At 45.2% G+C, this 19,798-nt stretch overlaps 1 protein-coding gene across 5 annotated transcripts in view; it reads left to right on the top strand.

The window, feature by feature from the left end:
- The window catches only part of TEX2 (testis expressed 2), a 118,906-nt gene that overhangs the window by 5,580 nt on the left and 93,528 nt on the right, over window positions 1-19,798 (top strand). Inside the window, exon 1 of one of the 5 annotated variants that reach the window (XM_006271217.4) lies at window positions 7,560-7,664. The exons of 1 other annotated variant lie outside the window; for it this stretch is intronic. The gene's annotated coding sequence lies outside the window, so the exon portion shown is untranslated. Of the gene's footprint in view, window positions 1-7,559; window positions 7,670-8,175; window positions 8,288-19,798 lie in introns of those variants that run through there. 3 more of the 5 variants (XM_006271216.4, XM_059732056.1, XM_019494208.2) reach the window with 3 other exon arrangements.

Genomic DNA, 19,798 nt, shown 5'->3' on the forward strand with positions numbered 1-19,798 from the left:
TCAAGTGTAGCTCAAGATCCAGCTCACATTGGAAGAAAGGTTCCAGGGGAGTTAAGAGTGCTCAGCACATCACAGGAAGAGCTCAGCTCCTTGAAGGACCTGGTTTTTAGTTTGATTATCTAAATCCATTGTTTAGTATATACCAAGGGCAGGTTTTGTTAGATGTGGAACATCCAAATACTTTTGACTTCAGTGTGGTTTGTGGACAGTCATCCCCTTTGAGCAGCTGCTAAGCACCTTGTAGGATTGTGACTTTCATGGACTTTAAGACTGTTTTAAAACCCTCTTATGCAGAGAGATGATCTCTTTATGAACAGGCTTTGACAGGGCAGCATAGGAGAACTTGTATTGCCATTGCTTGGTATACGACTAGGAAGACAGAGGTGGCCTTGCAGTTAAGAACCTGATTGGAGACTCTGAAGATCTGGGTTCCATTTCTGCTCTGCTGTAGATATCCTAAGTCATGTAGTCTCTCTGTTCTGCTGACTAAAACCTCCCAGGGTGTGACATAGATCAGTGATTCTCAACCTTTTTTTTTTACCAGCACCCATTTGTAAACATCAATGGCCAGTCCTGACCCAGTGCCCCTCACTCCCAACCCACTTCCCCCAGGCCCCAGCCCCCAGTGTGTGGGGCGTGGGGGGCCCTAAGCAGCTTCGGACAGACTGGAACTCTGACAGCCTGCAAGTAAAAAAAACAGTTTCCCATTTTCCTCCTTTAACACAGAATCCATGTTTAAAGTTTGTTGATCCATTTTTGAAGTTTGTTCACAACCCTTACATATATTCTTGTGACCCACTTTTGCAACCCACAGGTTGAGAAACACTGACATAGATGAATACATTACAGGTCCTTAGATTCTACCAGGAGAAGGGCCAGGTCAGGAATCTAGATAGACTGCAGACACCATGGCTGTGAACGTATCCCTTTTAAAAGTGCTAACATTTGGGGAAAAAACAACTTGAATGCAATCTGCATTTGCTTTGAAATAAGCAGTGAAAATAGGTCATCTCCTTGTTAAAAGACAATGTGATGCCTTGCCTAATAGGGTCTGAGTGAATAAAGCTGTTTTATAATAAATAATAATTTGTAATGTGTGCATGTTATATATTTTAATTATATAATAAAGAATGGGATGACAGTAATAAATAATACTATTTTGAAATATTTGCAGATGGTCAAATATATTTTAAAATACTTTATTAGTACATCACACTAGCCTATTTGGAATTACTGTCTTATGCTTCCATATCACTTTTCATGTTAGTTAATAAATTAAAATGCCATCGTGATATATTGCCTAATAAAGTGCCATAAATTTAAATACCAGTTGGTGACAAAGGAATTCAGGGGCACCTCCTAAGTGTCATTGTAATTCAATTTTAATTTAATTAGAGCTCACTGGGACAAACACATCTCCAGGGTAACTTCAAAGGAGTACATGGAAGTGAGCTAGTGTGAATCTGGATTCATAGTATGGATATTTGGCCATGTATACTGACTAGTTCCAGTAGCAGTAACACCTTGTCCAGGGGTAAAAATGGTAAGTTATTGGGCACTTCCTGTTCCAAAAAAATCCTTTAATAGGGAGGAATTAAGCTAACTTCTCTTTTCCTGGGAGCCGTCCACAATAGCATTTATTGACCTGTGACATGATGTTGCCTGGGGTAATTACCTATTTGATTGATCAATGGTGCATTGTTTTGTATGTGTGTAATGTTTTGACATCATGTAATGGCTCTGTTTGCATGTCTGAGTATTTCCTGGGGACAATGCCCATTTCCAATGAATGATTCAGTCAGAAAGTAAGGTAGAGTAAACATTTACTGAAGATACTGGTTACATCGCCTTTAAAAAGAATTACACAGCGTGTAGAAAAATTATAGAAGTTGATCAACATCAATATAGAAAGCTGGGAGAAGCATGCAGAATCCCATCTGAGCTGGAGGGAACATCTGGCACTTGGTGCAGCTCAACATGAAGTGGCTTTGATCCAGAGGACAGAAGGAAAATGCAAAAGAAGAAAGCAGCATGCTGTAAACCTGGACTCCAACTCAGACAACATACGGATCTGTGAAACTTGTAACAAGCTGTGTCGCTCTCAAATTGGGCTTGTCAGCCACAAATGGATTCATCAGGCATCTGACTAGATGTGTACACCATGATCCTGAGGATCGACTGTTGCCTACTAAAAAGAATTGCACTACATCTGAAAACAAGCATTCTCCAAGGTCCAGCTGCTGGTGAAGTGGGTTAAACCACATTAGCGAAACTATCTGTGCTAGCTCCATCTGGGAATGCCTGATAAAACTGCAACAGGGTTGGCACTGGTGGAACTATTCGTCAGAAAACAGACTTATGAAAACTGAAGTAATGTATAAATGTCTAGAAAGTAACAGACTTCACAAAATCTGGAGAAAAACAGACATTGCTATCCCAAAACCCAATAAACCACCAGAGGATCCAAAGAGCTACCAACCCATCTCATTACTGTTACATATAAGCTCATGGAGTGCATAATCTTTTATAGACTAGAGAACATCATTGATCCCCAGCTCCTAAAAGAACAAACTGGCTTTTGGAAAAAAAGCAGTGTACTCACTGACCAAGTTACATTACTTACATGTCATAGAAAACAGTTTTGAAATGAGGCAGAAAACAGGCAGTGTCTTTATCGACCTCACAGCTGTCTGTGACACTGTATGGCATCAAGGTTTCAACTCTAAATTTCACTCTGTGATACCTAACTGCAAGCTATGTGCTTTTGTCATGAACATGATCTCCAGCAGATCATTCAAACTCATTACTAGCCAAGGAGAAAAAAGCAGAGTATTAACTCTGACTCCCAAGGGTCAGTGCTAGCACCAATACTTTTCAATGTATATACCTCAGACTTCCCGAACACAACATCTAAGCGAAATGTGTACGCTGATGATATCGCCATAGTAGCCTAAGGAATAGACATGGCAGAACTGGAAAGGATGCTGATTACTGACATGGAACTCATTGCTGATCTTCACAAGTGGCACTTAAAGTTGAGCATCAATAAATCAGTATCTTCATTCTTCCACCTGGACACTTGTTGAGCCATAAGCACACTGAATACTGCCTGAGTAGGCAACCACTCCTTCCCCATGAGCATGCTCCAGCATACCTAGGAGTCGCATTAGACAAGCACTTCTCAACCCATGGCTCATGACCCAAAAGCGGGTTTCAAGAATATATGAAAGGGTCATGAACAAACTTAAAAAACTGGATTTTCCTTTAAAGGAGAAAAACATGGGAAACTGTGGCTTTTTCCCTGTGGGCTGGCCGAGTTCCAGCCTGCAAGGGACTGCTGGGGCCCCCCATGCCCACCCCACACACCCACTCCCTGCCCGATATATTGGAGGGAAGGGGGTGGGGGGCAGCAGGTTGGGAGTGAGGGGCCTTGGGTCAGGACTGGCCATTGATGTTTACAAATGGATCCTGGTACAGAAAAGGTTGAGAACCACTGCATTAGGCTACTTCCTTCCCTATAAACATCACATTCAGGTCAGCAGTAAAGTCACTGCATGATTAGCTGCTTGAAGATGTTTAAGCCAGCACAACATGGGGTGCCAACTTCAAAATGATCAGCACCACAGCACCACTGCACTTGCCATGGTATATGCCCCAGCAGAATACTGTAGTCCTGTATAGTCCAGAAGTTTTCACACTAAAAAGCTTGACTATACTTAACAGTGTGCTGAGACTTGTACAGGCTTCACATCTTACACACGCACAGATGTACTCCCTGTACTCTCGGGCATTAGACCAAGTGATATAAAAAGACAGACCCTAACATTATTACTGGCAAGAGAGGCAAGAGATGACAAAAATCACCTGCTCCATCAACTGAACACCCAAACAGATGGAGGCTTAAAAGCCATAAACCATTTGTACATGAAGCCCATAAGCTTTTGGAAGAGACTGGGGATGCTGAACCAAACCTATGGGCAGCAATGGAGCGGATCGACTGCTGGGAAAGGTCAGACCCATTCCCACCGTGTTGTACACCAACAGCAAACAAGTCCCCCATCGGGCATGAGCTTGACGGAGAAGCATGGTTCAAGCTGAACAGAGATCTGGATACGGAGGCATCAGGACACGTCACATCTTGGACAGCCCCTGTGTGACTGTGGTGTCCAACAACCAGCACAGTGCTTAATAGAAAGCTGCAAACTTCACAAATATCCAAACGGGGTAGATGATGTCCACACATTGAGCAATAATCCCTCCTAGACAGTGGCTCCTAGGCTTGGCAGTTGATATCTGATGGTATATGAAAGAAGTGCTATGAAGTTAATCTCTTTCTTTCTGTTTAATGAGTTGCTCATGTGCTGATCCTTCTGTTCCTCAAGCCCACGTGCTATTCGCCAGTGGTTTGGGTGAATCCTTTCCAACCTCTGGGTTGATCATTGACTGCTCAGCTACCTGTGCTCTCACCAAGGACACTCCTCCAGAGAGAGAGATTCATAGATGTCAGGGTCAGAAGAGACCTCAGCAGGTCATCGAGTCTGACCCCCTGCCCTGGGCAGGAAAGAGCACTGGGGTCAGATGACCCCAGCTAGGTGCTTGTCCAGTCTCCTCTTGAAGATCCCCAAGGTAGGGGAGAGCACCACCTCCCTTGTAAGCCCATTCCAGATTCTGGCAACCCTTACTGTGAAGTTCTTTCTCATGTCCAACCTTAATCTGATCTTCGTCAATTTGTGGCCATTGTTCCTAGTTACTCTAGGGGGTGCCCTAGTAAACAGAGCATCTCCTATTCCCTGCTGCCCTCCCCTGATGAATTTATAGGCAGCCACAAGATCACCTCTCAGCCTTCTCTTGTGAAGGCTGAAGAGATCTAGGTCCCTCAGTCTCTCCTCATAGGGCCTTGCCTGCAGGCCTCTGACCATATGAGTGGCCTCCTTTGAACCCTCTCAAGATTCTCCACATCCCTCTTGAAGTGCGGCGCCCAAAACTGGATGTAGTACTGCAACTGCGGTCTGACCAGTGCTACATAGAGGGGAAGCATCACCTCCCTGAACCTGTTTGTCATGCATCTGTTAATGCATGATAAAGTGCAGTTAGCTTTGTTGATCACTTCGTCACATTGATGACTCATGTTCATCTTGGAGTCAGCTATGACTCTAAGATCCCTTTCTGCTGCTGTGCTGCTGAGAAGGTCATCCCCCAGCCTGTAAGTGTGTTGGTGGGTCTTTTTGCCCAGGTGCAGCACTTTGCACTTGTCTTTGCTGAACTGTATCTTATTTCGTTCTGCCCATCTTTCCAGCCTGTCTAGATCCACCTGGATCCGTTCCCTACCCTCTGGTGTGTTAACTTTGCCCCATAATTTGGTATCATCTGCGAACTTGGACAGGGTGCTCTCCACTCCCTTGTCCAAGTCACTGATGAAGACATTGAATAGCACTGGTCCAAGGACAGAGCCTTGCAGGACTCCACTGCCCACATCTTTCCAGGTCGATATCAACCGGTCCACCACCACTCTCTGGGTGCAACCCCTAAGCCAATCTGCCAGACCGTGTAATCATCTGCATCACAGCCTGTCAGTTTATTTATGAGAACAGAATAAGATACTGTATCGACGGTCTTCTTAAAGTCTAGGTAGATGACATGCACCTCGACTCCTGCGTCTAAGCATTTTGGGACCTGGTCATAAAAAGAAACAAAGTTAGTCAGGCAGGAACTACCTGCAGTGAAACCATGGTGATTTCCTTTCAGCATTGTTTCCCTTGCTGGGCTCCCACAAATGTGATCCTTAATGATTTTTTCCAGAGTTTTCCCAGGGATAGAGATGAGACTTATTGGCCTATAGTTTCCCAGTTCCTCCCTCCCCCCCTTCTTGAAAACAGGGACCAACATTGGCCCTTTTCCAGTCCTCTGGGACCTGACTGGAGCACCATGAACAGCCATGCCAGTGGCTGTGCTATGACACTGGCCAATTCCTTCAGCACCCTTGGATGAAGTTCATCTGGGCCCTCTGATATGAACACATCCAGCCCCTCCAAGTGCCCCTTCACAGCCCCTCCAAGTGCCCCTTCACTAAGTCAGCGCTAACAGGTGGTGGGCTGGTGTCCCTCCTGTGTCTGTCTATGATCCAATTTGGAGATTTGTCTTGGTCTATGTCTAGGAAGACAGATGCAAAAAACTCATTGAAGAGCTCAGCTGTGTCCCCCGTCTGGCACCAAGTGCCTTAGTATGGGCCCCATGTTATCCTGTGTCTTCATTTACTCCCTATATCTCTGAAGGACTTTTTGTTATCCTTATTTTTTGTCAGCAGCCTAAGTCCTAAACTTGCTTTGGCCTTCCTAACTGCTTCCCTGCAAGCATGAGCCAGGGAGGTATACTCCCCCTTGGTAGATCGCACCTTTCAAAGAGCCACCCAGATACCACGTGAAGATTTACTGCAGTATAAAAAGAAAATCCCCACAAATCGTACACTATTAGTCATGACATATGGCCTTTCCCTGGAACCTACGTGGAAAATCCTCAAACCATTGCAACCCATGCTAGAAGAAGACCCAAAGAGATCTTTCCAGAGCCACCCATCCTAGCCTTCAAACAAGCACCGAACCTTGCTAACCTCATCACCAGAAGCAAACTCCCTATGACCCAAAACCACATCGATAAATGGATCCAGACCGTGCCAGGACAAGAAATGCAAAACCTGCCAACGCATCTCCACCCCTACCCCACTATAACTACACCCCACAACGAAACCACCGCTATTCCTGCACTTACACAAGGAAGTGTTATACAGGCAACCCCTGCTTAGCGCTCTTAACCGGTTCCCGAAAAAAACTGAGCGTTAAGTGAAACGAGCGTTAAACGACACCGAAAGTATCTGACGACCCAAGATGGTGACCGCTATTGTTTTTGATGACCCAAGATGGTGACTGCGAGCGTTATAACAAACCCCGCTGAGCACTCGGTGAAATCAGGTATCAATTTCAAACGAGCGTCGCAGCAAAACAGCGTTAAGCGGGGGCTGCCTGTAACAAGCGCCCCGAAGGGAAAATACGTTGGAGAAACCAAACAACAGCCGCGCACCCGAAATCCATCAACGACACCACGACCCAACTGCCTGCGGGTGCCCGCTTCTCGCGGGACGATCGCTCCCTCTCCGCGCTCTCGCTCCTAATCCTCGAAGGGAGCTTACAAAACACCTTTCGCGGGCGAGCCGACGAACTTCACGTCATCCACCGACTGGATACAAACAGAAAATCACGGACTCGACACCGAGGTCGCAACCTGCCTGACATCCGAGTCCCCGGTCGGCCGGCGCGCCTCTGGTTCCTCTCAGACCAGGCGCGACTTGCCAAGAAATGTTCCCCTCAAGGGCTGGTTCGGGTTCCCTCTGGGATCCCCTGGAGTGGGGGGGAGGGGGAGGGGAACCGTTGGCAGGGAGTGGGCAGGAGGCAGTTTGGCGCGCTCCAGGGGTGGGAGGAGCCGGGGGGGAGGTGACCCCCTCAGGCCGCACCCCTGCCCTGAGGGGACCCTGCCCCTTTAAGGCGGCTCGCCCCTCCCCCGCCCCCTCCTGGCAGCGCCGGGCTGGCTGAGGCTGAGGCGGGAGCGGGAGGCGGGAGCAGCCTCCTCCCGGCGGCGCGGCGGGGCAGTGCCATGAGCGGAGCGGAGCTGAGGTGAGGTGAGCGCGGCCCGCCTGGGCCTAGGGCGGGCGCGGGGCCTCCCTCGCAGCCAGCGGCGCTGCGGCGGGCGCGGGCTCCTCTCGCAGCCCCTTCCGCGCGGCCTGGACCCGCTCCCTCCCCCCGCCGCTCGCACCGTGTCGGCCTGAACTTTGGGGTCCGCCTCGCCGACCCCAGCCGTGCACCTGGAGGCCTGTCGCTGACTGACATTTCTTCCCCCGCTCCCCAAACCCGCGTCTGTCCCTGCTGGTGTCAGGTGGCGAGACCCCCTCCCGCACCTTGCCACTTGGGATGTCACGGGGTGTGACTCTGCCAAAAAAAAAACAAACCCACAACAGGCTGCGTGTCAAATTGGAGACACCCCCACCCGGTTATGATTTTAAAATCTGACAGTGTTTGTCTGTTAGGGGGGGGGGTCTGAGCCCCCCCTCATCCCCTCCCCAGTAATTCGTTTCTTGGTCGTATCACAGGTGGGAACGGTGCCTGGATGAGTATCGGGGCTCGTGGACAGCGGCCGTATCTTTTCTCCGACCGGCAGGATTTTGTGGGGGAAAGAAGGTGTTTTCATTGCAAGTTTTCGGGCGCAAACGCCCTTCGTGGGGCGTGGGAGAAAAGAGCGTGTGAGTTCTCCTGGGTAGAAAGGAAAGTTTGTACGAGTAGGCTCTAGACGAGTATCGAACACCGCAGCAAAGGGAAAATAAGCTTCGGGGCGAGGGAAGGATTGGCTTTTGCAAGTGTGTAAGGCTCGTGTGCCGTGACACACGTGGCGGTGTCGCCTGTTGCGATTTTTAGTGTTTCCTGATGGCGCCAGGTGGTTTTTTATGTGGTCGGCACCCCTGGCAGAGGTGGTGCTGGTTATAAAATTGGGAGCCTTTCTTTCTGTCTTCCTTCCCCGCCTCCCATCAACCCCATCCCTACTTGTCCCCAAATTAATTATTTCTGTCTGAATTATATCAATAGGTTATATTATATCAATATATCTTCAAAAGGAGACTGGACTCGCACTTTGCTGGGGTTGTTTGACTGCAGCAGTCTTTCCTGTCCAGAGTGGGGGGGGGCTGGACCTGATGATCTCCCGAGGTCCCTTCAAGCCCTAAACTTCTGTGAATATATTTTGATGATTTATATCGAATGAATTATATCAATGATACTTTAGTTACAAAGGACCTTCCTTTTGGTCACGTGCAGAGAACATCTCTTAAACCAGCGGTTCTCAACGGTTTTAGGCTCAAGATACCCCTCCTTAGGTTTAAGACACCTCTTGGAAAAATGCCAACTCTTAGTTTTCACTTTGTTTTTTTTTGTAATCAAAAAACTATAGAGTAACTTTTCTGTTTGGAAGAACTCAGCCCAGGGCAGGTCTGAATATTTTTACGCTGTGGATTGCTGTTTAAAATCTTGGGGTTTATCTTGTGCATCACACTTGCACACCTAATGGTGTTAACATTGTGTTGCATTATATCTCATGACATCCTTGAAAGGATCGTGAGGCAGCCTGCTTGGGAATCACTGCTTTAAACAAACCGTGCCAGCTCAACAAGAGCAAACTTTTTAAAAATCACATATGATAATTGCTTCAAGAGCAAAAAATTTAGAAAAGCAAGGGGTAGTAAAAGTACGTATTTATTTTGTTCTAGTACATCTGTTGGTTTGGACAGTGAAATCCATATAGCATTTCAGTGTGTGTGCGCATGTGCACAAGTGCCTAGTTGTCTAAAACCAGGTATTTGGACAATTCAAGAGTGATTTGGGCTATTAGACCATTTATGAATGACAGACTTTAGCCTCTTGTATGCTATTGAGTTGGTTTGAAGCCTTATCAAAAGGCCAAGTAGAAGAAATGAAGGTAGGAAGTTAAGAGAACTACCATGGAGAGGAATGTGTAGCAATATATTTCTCTCATGTGAAGGATAACTGTGTTGTTTTGTAAATGTTGCTCTAGGTATGTAAATGGGACATACTAAAACATCCTGTTAGTCAATGACTTCTCAGATTTTCTTCTGTCTAAACATTGACCTAACCTAGTAGGTGAAATCTGGGGAAAGAAAGAAGTTTCTAACACAGTCCATAAAGCCACCAGCCTGGGGATATGAGACTCAATACCAGTCAAACTCAGTGATAAACAGGCATAGAAAAAGCCAGTCTTGAGTGCCTGCCTTGTAAATCTAGCACACCGCATTTCAGATGTACCAAGGTTCATCCAGTTATGGAGCACCATATGGTGCAGGTAGTTAAATAATGAGTGTGAAAACCTAGTGTGAGGGAGGGGTTGGGGTGAGGAAGCAATGAGGTATATGGGAGCTAGGAGAGGTAGATTATCTTGCTGGGGTACGGTGAATAGAACACTAGAATTTGGGGAATTTGGGTTTCACCTAGCTCTCATTGACCATGGCAGTCAAATGTGTGCCTCTTCCCTCTTTTCAGTGATAAAATTAATGGATGCCTCTAAAACACTCTGATCTCTTTGAATAGAGCATGGCCTAGTACAAAACATTTTTATTCTAGAAAGCTACGTGTTGGCATTTGGCACTTTAGGTGAAGCAGGTTTATATTGGATCAGAGAGATGTAGGGGATGATAAAGGAGTAGAAGCACAAACGAAAGCACAGCTGAGGTCAGTGATTGATAGTGTACTATACTAAAAAGGAATTATTTCTAGTTTCAGTATTCAGTAGGGAAGACAAAATTGAAGAATGGAAGCACAAGAGGATGTGGTGGCTTCTATGAGGAGTGGAGTGAATGGATCTTATAAAGAACATGGGAAGCACTTAGCATACAGTAATATGGGCTGTGATTCCAGGGGGGGGGATGTGGAGCAGTGCAGTAGAAAAGGAGACCGAGAGAATGACACAATGGGTCATCACCTTGACATAATGTGCAAGACGGCAGTGCTGTGGAGGAGAAATGACAGCCATAAATTCTGCTCCTGTGCTATGCATTGGGGAGATGACCCATAGTAGGTTTTATCTGGCCACTTCAGATGTTAAATTTCAAGCTAGAAAATTAGCTGTCTCGTTGCTTGGGCCTAAACATTCACTGAAGTATCCGCAAACTTACAAACTTACTTGTATTGCTATAACACCAGGATGCCGTAATCATGGAATAAGAGTCCATCAGGCAAGATGTTGTAGAAAAACATTGAACACAAAGATGGTTCCTGCCCCAAAGAGCCTGCAGCCTAAGCACAAGACAGGAGACCATGGACCGTTATAGACCATCAGGAAAACTGAGATGGTATTAACCTGCATGGTAAACTGTTCATGTGCCAAGATTATTGCCCAAATGTCAAGCTTTTTGTTGGTGCTGTAGCAAAGGAGGGATGTGAATAGGAAAAGTTAAGTAACTCTTGGTCAGACGTATACTTCGTTTGATTGTTCCAGTGTAATTAGCTGCACATTACTCTGCCTTGATTCTGTAGCTATGTCTTGGAGGTGCCAGAGTTATATAGCACAGTCTCACTGGAGAGCAGCAACACAACTGCTGGGTGTGAAATACGAGAGGAGCAAGAAAGGGCAGGGAAAGAAAACTTTGACTCAGGGTGCTGGGGTAATCCCTGTAGCTAAGTGTGTTTTCAGCATCCTTCCAGATCTAAGGAGAAATAGCTTTTTAAGACCTTTCTAGAAAGACTGTAACAACAGTTGGCCAGTAAGATGAAATGGTTAGATGACCTTTCTGGAATTTGAATCTGGTCCTATAATGTCTAGGTGCTTCATAGCTGAGTCTTGAGTTGCTGTTGCTCTCCTTTTCTTTTCCTTCCTTCCTTTTTTTTTTCTCCCTCTTGCACTGTAATTAGACTTTTGGAAGCTAAAGAAACATTATTTCAGTGATGCTGTGTTCGTTGTCTGTCTGCAGTAGTTTGCTTTTCTTGAGGAACAGGATTGACTTTCCTCCACAGGTCTGGAGGCAGTCTAGCTGTTTGTTTCCTGATGGAAAGGTAATTTGCAAAGACAAGAAAGCCCCAGGCAAAAGAATCTGATTCAGAAAAATGCTTCAACCTATGTTTTGGTATGCGTTTGTGTTTTTCTGATTGGGGCCTGGTTTTTTTTTTGGGGGGGGTGGTACTGTGCCCTTGCAACTCCCATGGCTTACATGTAATGTTCATGTCCCAAGTCATCTCAGAGTTTGGCTTCTGCTAAGAAGGAAAATGTTACATATGATGTACTTCTTGACCCTATGACAAAGTTGAATCAAAACCTGATGTGGTACAAAAGACTCGTCTTCTCTCTCTAGCATGGCATCTACCCAGTTATTTTATATACATCTCCTAATTTCAGTAAATCATTGATTTGTTCATAAGACAGCATTAACTTTTTTTAAGCTTTTTTATCTAATAGCTTGGTTTGCTGAGTGTGTCTTAAGAAATCTGCTCTTTTTTCAGTGAATTCATAGCACTAAGTTAACCACCTTTTGTGGGAAGAATGCACACATCTGAGTCATGTTAAGTCACTTATTCACAGGAAAACCTTTAACTACTTTGCAGAGGTGTTTTAAGTCTTTAAATTGATGTTTCCATCTTCAAAGCCTTTTTAATGTACAGAGTATTTTGTGTACCAGCTGTGTTTCTGTCTGATCTGCTGTTTTAAATGTTCTGCTACTTAAGATGGGATATTTTAATTGCTGCTGCTTGCAGTCTCCTTCCCTCTATTAAAGATGTCATTAGTTACACTTACCCACACCCAAAAACTGTTCTAGTTGGCACAGTTCTGAATAAAAAAAAAAGTCTTTCAACATTTAACTGTTATGGACTTCTTCCTTTATTGAGGAGGTTCAAATGGGTCCCTGCTTAGTCTCAGGATGGTGAATCTAAACAAGCCTTACTACTTGTACCTGTAGGTTTTAGCTTTACTTGGTGCATGGAAAGACCGTACTATTTTTAGAACTTAAAAGTTTGTGTTTCTATCCATATAAAACTACTTGGTCAAAGTTAATGGTACATTCTCCTTTTAAAAAGAGATTTTTGGCAGGTACAGACACTACAACTTGTACAAACCTGATATGTTTCTGTTGTTATTTTACAACAAGCCAGTATAGATGATGTCTTTTTAGTTTGAAGTAGCTGGTAGTACTTTTTGCTTGTAGTGGATCGATCGTTCTATGATGTATATGGTGTAATGATCCACATACCAATCCACGCAATACAGCTGTTAGAAGAACTCTGATTTAAAACTTGAAGTGTGTGGGTGTTTATACATGTGCTCCAGGGGAGGGAAGGGGGACACTTTAATTAGAGAGCTGCTCTAATGCACCTGGAGCATCTCGCATATCAGGCATCTCCATGCTTCAAGATGGTGGTGGGGGTGCGCTTTATCTAAAGCTCGTTTAAAGCCCCTGGCAGTACTTTGAAGCACGGGGCTGCTGGAGCATAGTAATTGCTACGCTCCAGCAGACTCAGCTAATTGAGTCTGCTCCAATGCGCTGCAATTACAGCACATTGGAGCAACCTCTCTGCTTGTGTATAGGCATCCTGTGTGGGAAGGGATGGGGGGGATGGGGACGACAAATTTTAACCCATGGAGCAACCAGAATAGCACCTGTTGCCCTCCAATTCCTAGTTGTTAAGTGATCATTAAGCTGGTGTTTCTCTTACTGGTGGCTTGAGAGGTCAGGTCCATGTGCTTAGGAACTGTCTTGTATGTGGTGAATGATACATTGAAGAACAGAGGTGGTAAAATGCCTACCTAGGGTAGCTTACAGTTTTCTCTCTCCTTCTGAGCATTACTCCTATAGCATTGCACATGTTCAAAGAGCAGGATGGTTCTGCCTCAGATCGCTGGGATCAACACAGGAGTGTTCTTGTTAATGTGTCTCAGTGAATTGCAGTGATTTTTGGGACTAGCACTCAAAGTGCTCTCTCCTCCATCCCTATTCCCCTAATTATATGAAATAGTGCACTAACGTCTGTTATTAGTTGTTGGTGACTGCTTGTGGCTCAAGTGAATACATTTTAAATGAACTCTTTAACACTCCATTAGTATAAGAGGTTGCTGAGGCCTCTGTTGGAAAGGGGTCTTCTGTGCCACGGGTGATTTACAAAGGGGATTTCCGCTGCTGTTCTGATCATTGTACCTTGTGAAGTGTTTATGACTTACTGAGAGATGCAGGCTTTTTTTGGTCATGATCTTGAATTATTTATTCTTGAACTATTTAACTTTGTCACCTTTTTTTTATGGAAGCTTCTGCTGTAAATATAGCAGTACTAATCAGTTAAAAGCAGAAGGTCTTTCACTTATTCTGGTCTGAAAGAGCATTCAGTTAATACTGGTAAGAGCTTCACTTCTAACCAGCAGAGTTGTCAAACTTATTTTTGGATTGTACTTGTTAAAGTAGCTTTTTAGATTGAGGCCAGGTGTTGCAGTGGTGAAACGGGAATGGGAACATCTGGACACGTTGTGTAGCTTCCAGCAAGTATTGCCTGTGCCTCAGTTTACTTATGGCTGGAACAAAAAATAACACACAGTGCATCTTCTCCATTTTCAATACATCTGATCAAAGCAAGGCAAGAAGCATTAGCAGCGTCCCATATCCCTACGTCTGTCTCTCTCATCCACTGTTGTAAGAACTTGAAAAGGAGTGAGGTAACTGACTTCAGTGTTTGTGAAACTGTTGGTTGGCAGATGCAGTGTTTTAGGGGCATTTGGAAGAGGAGCCCTTATTGGTGGCAGCTTCTGCAGAATAACTGTATGCTAGTGCTGAGCTGTAATGAATGTTGAGCATATTTATGGAGCAAAAATCTTGTAACAAAGTATGCCTGTTTTGGTGGGACTGGGAATGATCTAATACCAAACTGAAGTACTGTATCTGTCTGCCTTTGTTTTATGACATAATACAGCTGTCTCTCCCCCTGGAATGAGGCTACTAATCTAAAGCTCAGATCTCCCAGTCTGAATCAGTTTGACACACTGAGGCCCTCTTTTAAATGACTTTTGCAAGTGCCCTCCCACTGACTTCAGCAGGGGTGGCTGGTGACCAGTGTTTGAAAGCAGAGCCCAGGTGTCTCCAGATGAGTGATTAACACTTACAGGCCTCCCAAAATCAGAGCTTGCTTTAGCAAACTGTCTCAAGTGGCCTCTTGCTGGGCAATATCTCATCTCATCTCATCTAATCCCAGTTGGGAAACACTGGAAAAAGAGTCTGAAGTGTTGCAATATATTTTCTAGGAATAAAAGGGAGTCAGGGGGAGCAAGAAGACTGAGCAGTTTGTTATGAGAGAGATCAGTTTTGTATGTGTGTTGTCAGAGATGGGCTATGATCTGGCAAAGTTTAGATCCAAACTTACAGGGGAACTGGGGGTGTTTGGATCTGCTTTGACTTAATCATTAATGTCTCTTAGGGAGGCTTAGGAATAAGTGCATACGTGGGGGTAGAGGGATGTAAAGATGTTTTCTCAGTGCTATGCTTTAACAATGAAGCATCCCCCTTCAGAAGGAGAGAAACTTTAAGACTTTTCAAAGCAGAACAATATGCCTCGAAGTACAGGTTGATGCAGTGCTCTGTAAATCAGTGCTGGAAGAGAAGAGGTGACCTCTGAAGGACAGATGATAAAGAGAGATCAATACAACACAGCAAACACTGACAGTTTCTCTTGGTGCCCAGAAGGGTGGTGCAGATGAATAGCTGCATGAACTGGGTTTTGCTTGACATTTTGTTACCAATTATCTGTGTGGCTTGGCTGCTGACTAGAGTCTCTGACCCCACTGCAGACCGTTGCTCTTCTATAGTAATACCATTTGCAGTGGTGAAAAGCTATTGGTCTTTGTAGTCTGTCCATCCTGCAGGACTGTTCTATGACACTTAAGATACTGGTAGTACTGTAGCTAGGGACATACCTAAATCGGGGTGACACAACAGGATTGTTGCATCCCACTTTTCAGCATGCTGACTTGACTCAATTGTCTTTTCGCAAAGAGCCCCCTGCTTGCCGTTGATGGGCTGAGGGGCCCTGGCAGCCCTGCCCCTCATTGGTTGCTGATAGACCGAGAGGCCAGTCACTCAGACTGCGGCATTGCATCCAGCTCTTAAAAGATGGTCCCGAAACCCTTTTGCTTTCCTGACTGGTGTCTTCGCTGAGTCTGTCACTAGCTCAACCTCTTGGTAGCACTCTCTCATACCACGTGCTCGTGTATCAGCATCTCTGCACTTCAAAATGGTGGTGGGGGCGCAGGGATTGCCACACTTTGTGAATTCTAGTAAGCTTTTAATTTTTGTGGGGTGATGCCATGCAAAATTGTGGGAAATGCCATTTTTCTTGGTGATTGCGGAAACCATCATTTGTTGTAGTTTCTGCGAAAATCAGGAACCTGCAATTTAAGCAGGTCCCTAACTATGACCACCATAATTCTAAGGGTGTCACAAAGTGGGGGAAGGGTTAAGCTTAAAGGACACTTCTAAAAACAAACTTTTACTGGGCACACTTTCTAAAATATCAGTCTGGTGATGCTCAGAGATTTTTGTTTTCACGTAGGTGGCAAGGAGTCAAGATTTGGGTTTTATTTTAGAATAAGCTTGGGGTAAGTCATGTGAACTGTGCTGTGTGCTTGTGGGGCATGGTCTATTTTATTTTTAGTTAGGGCTGCCTGCTTGACAAGATGGCTGAAACCACATTCAGTTTGTGCTTTGAAATCCCTGCATGGCAGGATTGTGGAAGTACAAAGCACTGAAACTTTCATAACTGCAGCTTATCGCGATCTGCTTTGAAGTTGGGGTCTGAAATGAAATGCAGAACTGCATTAATGCTTTTTGTTAAGATTCACAGATGAGAATGAGTGCTGGGAAATTAAAGTGGGAAATTACAGCTTAGTAGGTGAGATGGAAGAATGTTGTTTTGGGGAAAGAAAAAAGTGCTTATGTCCTTGGGATGATGCTAATTTGATTTAATGTTTTTCCATACCTTGTATTAAAACCAGATGAAATGAAAGTTGGGAGCTGGATTTGCCTATACCTCTCTTCTCACCCATTTCACCCAGGAATTGAAACCTATGGGATCTAGGATTGTCTTCGCTCTAGAAACACAGAAATCTAGTTCTGATGTAGTCCTCTATCTAAGACAGGGGTGGGCAAAATGCGGCCTGCCAGGCCATTCTATCTGGCTCGCGGGGCCCCTAAAAAAAAAAATTGAAAGTTAATATTTATTTGCCAGACTGCCTGTCATGCGGCCCTCGATGGCTTGCCAAAACTCAGTAAGCAGCCCTCCTCCCAAAATAATTGCCCACCCCTGGTCTAAGATCTAAAACCTGGCAGCTGCATCACTTCAGTTCCCATCAGGATTTCTACTTCCCACTTGGAGTGCGGTGACCTGGCTGCTTTCCAGGTCAGGTCACTCCATTCTGCTTTCTTGATGCCTTTCTGCAGTGTGGGTGGTAAGAGCCCTGCTGTCACAACCCTCCTGTGTAGCATTTGCGTCCCCCACCGGAGGCAAATGCACTTCGCTGATGAAGTGATCCTAGTTTGTCCTTTTCTCCTTGTAGCTGGTCTGGTCACTGCAATAAGCTTATCTTTTTGAGAGCATTCCAGTCCTTGGACTAAACTTTCAAAGTTCTTGTCTGTCACTCTGGTAGTTCTTTTTTTGATAACTCTGGGGTTAGTTTGAAATATGAAAGTGGGTTTGGGGACTTAATGTTGAGAGCTATGTAGGGTTTAGTAGCTTATGGATCTAGTACTGTGCAGTATGAAAATGTTTCACTGTCTTTAATAGACATCCTGCCCATGTGCCACAACTCCTATGCAGTACTACTGTTATATCTTATATTGTGATCTCATTAATTGTAAAGTGCATGGGAGACTGAGAATAAATTTCTGCATAACAAGACAGATGCCTGTGGGGAAGGACCTGGTGGGCACACCAAACGACTAAACTCTGTAGTTGTAGCTCGGGTTCTTTTTGGTGGCAGTTGGCCTAGTTCTGCAGGTGCTTCAACACCTCCTAGATGGGGACCTACCTAAATTGCGATGAAGTTCACGGCGCAGTGTCATCTTCAGTCTTGCTCTTCACACTGTCCCCACCCTGCCACTGAGTGGCCAAGAGGCAGTTAATGCAGTGGCTCTTGCCTCTTAAGAGGCCATTCATTGGCAAGGTGAAGGGGACAGACACACGTAGCAAAAGAGCAAGATTAAAGGAGTCGCTGCACAGCAAACTTCTGGCACAATTTAGATGGTCCCGGCTCCTAGAGGCTGAGCTTGCTAGAGCTCCACACGTAGCAGTTCCCATAGCTGTCTTTCACAGTTCATGTAGGTGATACCAGCAAACCTCCATTTCTAAGCCAGGTGCTACTGTTAAGGGGAAAAATGCAGCATTTGGCTGTTAGCACTTCAGTTTCTGTGGCCTCTAAAATGTGTAGAGTAAACAACAAACCCCCAAAATTCTTGGAAGAATTATTTGCCAGGTTTGTTTGGGGGAGAGGATTGGGTATTTCTCTTTTTGTTTTTAATAGTTCATATATAGATTCATAGACGTAGGGTTGGAAGGGACCTTGTAGATCTAGTCTGACCCCCTGCCCTGGGCAGGAGAGAGAACTGGGCTCAAAAGACTCCAGCTAGGTAATCATCGAGCCTCCTTTTAAAGACCCCCAAGGTAGGAGCCAGCACTACTTCCCTTGGTAGCTGGTTCCAGATCCTAGCCACCCTGACTGTGAAGTAGTGCCTTCTAATGTCTAGTCTGAACCTACTCTCTAACAGCTTATGGCCGTTATTCCTTGTTACGCCAGGAGGCGATCAGGGGAACAACGTCTCTCCCATTCCCCGCTGGTCCCCACTAGTAAGTTTATAGACAGCCACCAGGTCCCCTCTCAGCCTTCTCTTGTGGAGGCTGAACAGGTTAAGGTCCCGTAGCCTCTCCTTGTAGGGTCTGCCCTGCTGTTCCCAGATCATGCGAGTGGCCCTCCTTTGGACCCTCTCAATGCTGTCCACATCCCTCCTGAAGTGCGGTGCCCAGAACTGGACGCAGTACTTCAACTGCGGCCTGACCAGTGTCGCATAGAGGGGGAGGATCACCTCCTTGGACCTGCTTGAGATGCATCTGTGGATGCACGACAAGTTGAGGTTAGCTGTACTGACCATGTCCTCACAGAGTATACAACTCTGGAAGTGGAATCTTGTAATGGAAATGTGAGCAGGCACTTAACTATTCAAATACAGTAAATTAGTAGTAATACACAGTGAATTACCTGTAATGTTAGTTTTCTTTCTGGACAGCTTCTTTTGGCTTATTCCCTTTCTGATTGCTTCATTTTATGCCTTTGTTGCATATGTGTGTATGTACATGTATGTGCAGTATTGATTTATACTTGGTGAATGTACTATCTGTGGATCAGTGGCTCTGGCAAGCCTTCTCAGTGTGGGCAGTTGCCCTAAAAGGCTTCCTTCTCTATACTCCTCCTAGGCAAAATGGCTTATTTGTGACAGACCAGGTCTGCATCTGAGGCTGAGGGTTGAGTCTGAGGCTGCCATAAAGGAGTGGTGGTGTTAGTCACAGTCACTAGTGATTTTTTTTGGATGGTCTGTGAAGTAGATGGAGACTATTGAAGTTTTCTCATGTGATGGCTGTTCTGTGGTATAATGGTATCTATCAGCTCTTTCTTGATCTCTGTGGTGGATGTGAGATTTTGTATTCAGTGCTCAGTCTTTTTCCTCTCTTTGGTTTTCCCTCCTGTGTTCCTGTTTCCTGTGCTCCCTGCAAAGCCAAAACAAAAGCAATTCTCTTTGTTGTTGTTGGATTTGGTGTTGTCCCTGTCAGAGATGAGAGAAACAGCTTTAGATGTTGGTCTGTGCTGCTTTGCCTTTCAGCAATAGCTGGCAACTGTTGTGGCTGCCTGTGCACCACCTCTCTCCGGCAGACTTTGTCCCAGTAATTAATAGTCTTATAGCACCAACCACGCCCTGGTGTATAGATGTACTGTTTAAGCAACCTACTCATTTCCTCCTAATTTCTAATTTAGAGCTCATAAAATTGGCTGAAGGTGGAATACATCATGGTAGATTGCATACATGCAATATGTATCAAAACTGGAATGGCCTACATCAGTGTTTCCCAAACTTTTCCTCAGCATGACCCCTCACTCCCAACCCATAGCCCCCCACAACTGCCACACCATCTGCTGATGGGAACTGCTGGTCTACATAATGTACATTTTGCAATGT

This window comes from Alligator mississippiensis, chromosome 8 (assembly GCF_030867095.1).
Source record: "Alligator mississippiensis isolate rAllMis1 chromosome 8, rAllMis1, whole genome shotgun sequence".
NCBI lineage: Eukaryota > Metazoa > Chordata > Crocodylia > Alligatoridae > Alligator > Alligator mississippiensis.